The sequence below is a fragment of the Phyllosticta capitalensis genome (genome assembly GCF_038381095.1).
Source record: "Phyllosticta capitalensis strain CBS 128856 chromosome Unknown BKA78scaffold_14, whole genome shotgun sequence".
NCBI lineage: Eukaryota > Fungi > Ascomycota > Dothideomycetes > Botryosphaeriales > Phyllostictaceae > Phyllosticta > Phyllosticta capitalensis.
In genome coordinates this window covers 635,001-637,500 of record NW_027117452.1, presented here as the reverse complement: position 1 = coordinate 637,500, position 2,500 = coordinate 635,001, and positions in this window count along the sequence as shown.

Genomic DNA, 2,500 nt, shown 5'->3' with positions numbered 1-2,500 from the left:
GGTCGGAGGGGTCTTTTACACATCACCACCGAAAATATTTTTTTAAAAAATATTTCCCGGCGCGGGAAACTTTGCACGTCAATAATGTGTGAAAAGGTGTCCGGTGGGTATATGAGAGGGTGTGTCTGGCTCGGCCGGACATGGAGGTAGCAGGCTGACCTTGGTCGAGCGTGCTAACCCCCTCCTCACGGCGGGTTTCTAGGGGGAATGCTTCCTTGCCAGGGAGGCGCCGTCCGCGAGAGGCACCTCTACGCGTAGGCCGGGCCGTATAGACGGACCAGGCATCGCGCGTGAGGGTATTGCCCAGGTGGGAGGGTGGTCCTAGCCATGGACCGGTCTCGTGCCAGGGCAGGGCCATTCTCGGGCGGGCAGCCGGGTGGATGGGGTCACCCCCGCCACCCCGAGGCCATCGGGAGCCCGGTGGTCTTGCGGCTGCAGGCCGGGGTGGGGAGGGTCTCATGTGCGGGAAATATTCTGCTCCGGGTAGTTTTATTGCGGCGCGGCGCGGGGGTTTTGATTTTTTTTCGCGGAGGTGAGGGGTTTAGAGAAGGGAAAGGGGAAGGGGCGTTGCCAGGGGCGGAGGGGGGAAGGAGGAGGGGAGAGGAGCAGGGAAGTTGCCAGACTGCTGAGGGTACCCTCTCTCCGGGTAGGTAGGCGGAGGAGATTGGGTACCCCCTCTCCGGGTAGGTGGGTGGGGGGAATTGGGTACCCCCTCTCCGGGTAGGGGTTGGGAGGGAATTGGGTACCCTCTCTCCGGGTGAGTTTCGAGTGCACCTTGAGATTGGTCGATGTGCGGAGGCGTGCCATTGCGCCAGGGGGCTCCTGCAGCGTACTGGCAGGCTGGTAGGGCTATCTTGTGAGCCTGCGGAGGGGGTTCGGGAAGGCTCTGCAGACCGTGCTCGGCCCGTCGAAGCGGACTAGGTAGATTGGGCAAATTGGGTAATAGGTGTACCATGCCTCTCCACGCTGCTTACTGGCTGGCCAGGACGCCGGCGATGCCTGTGGGAGCTGCTAGGGGGCTATAGGGGCTGTGGATGAGGCTGTGGTGGTGGACTGGGTGAATCGGGTAGATTGGGTAAATTGGGTAACAGGTGTACCACACCTCTCTCCCACGCCGCCAGACTCCCTCGGCATGCCTTTGTGTCATCTAGGACGCGTTGAAAGTCCACTGATCATGCTAGGAGGGCTGGGGTGTCGTATCCGGGCCGTGGTGGCGGATTGGGTAACCGAGGCAGGGTACCCAATCCGCTGGTAGGTCGACAGTCTTCCGGTGCGCCACTGGAAGGGTTTCCCACGCCGTCGAGGTAGGCCCCTGGGGGGTGAACTGGCCCTGGGGAGGCATGGAAACTCGAAAGGGACGCTGCGGCAAGTTTTTGAAATTTTCCGTGGTCGAAAATATTTTCTGGTCAAGTTTGCTAAAAGATGTCTGGACACTTCAGTGCAGAAAATCACAACTCGTGCAGACAATAGTTTCCGACCATATAAACGCACAGTAGTGCTACCTGGCACCAATAGACGCCCTGGGGGTACCTCTGGAGCGGTTGGACCGGACTCAGGGGCCGTGGGTGGCACCCGGGGTGGGGGTGGCCAGGGGGCCGGTAGGACCCAGCCGCGGAACTCGGTCCAAAAATGCATCATACGTCGTCTGTACGCTATTATAAGCTACCCTGAAAGCATGAAGCTGATCGGGCGGTCGGGTCCTACGGGGCTGCCCGACACCCCTGCCGACCCCCTCCCTGAGCACCACCTCGGGTACCAACTCCACACCCACCAGACCTACGACCCCCAAACCACACAGCAAGGTGCCCAAGGGTAATAGAAGGGCAACGGACGTGTTCCGGCGCTTCTGGGAGGTGGTCTTGCCGAGATCTCGAGTTTCTCCCAGGGGGCCTCCCAAACCTTCACCAGGGGGGACGACGACCCCCCTGGGTGTAACACCCCAAATGTGACGCCTTCCCCCGTGTTGTCGAGGTCGAAGAGTCCGTTTGGCACCTCAACGGACCCCGTAGCGTCAATATCCATACAGATATCGTATTTTTGCAATAAAATCCGACCCCCTTTTCTCCACCTACCGCAACGGGCAGGACCCCCCACCCCCTCATACTACCCCCACAGGTGAGTTAGACCCATGGGCACGCCCCAGACGTGTTTTCGATGTAGAGCATGTTTCCGGCCTCGTTGTATACTCCGATAAGTCCCTTTTTGGCACCACCCTTTGATCCACCACCACGCGCCAACGAGGCCCCTCCTCACTTTACGACTATCACGATGGTGTTCACCGCACTTGATAGCACCCGTCCATGCCAAAATCTCGCAAAAGATGAAGTGGATGGTTGTTCACCCGATTCTGGTTGTATGGGGTCGGAGGGGTCTTTTACACATCACCACCGAAAATATTTTTTTGAAAAATATTTCCCGGCGCGGGAAATTTTGCACGTCAATAACGTGTGAAAAGGTGTCCGGTGGGTATATGAGAGGGGAGGCAAGACAAGAGCAAGAA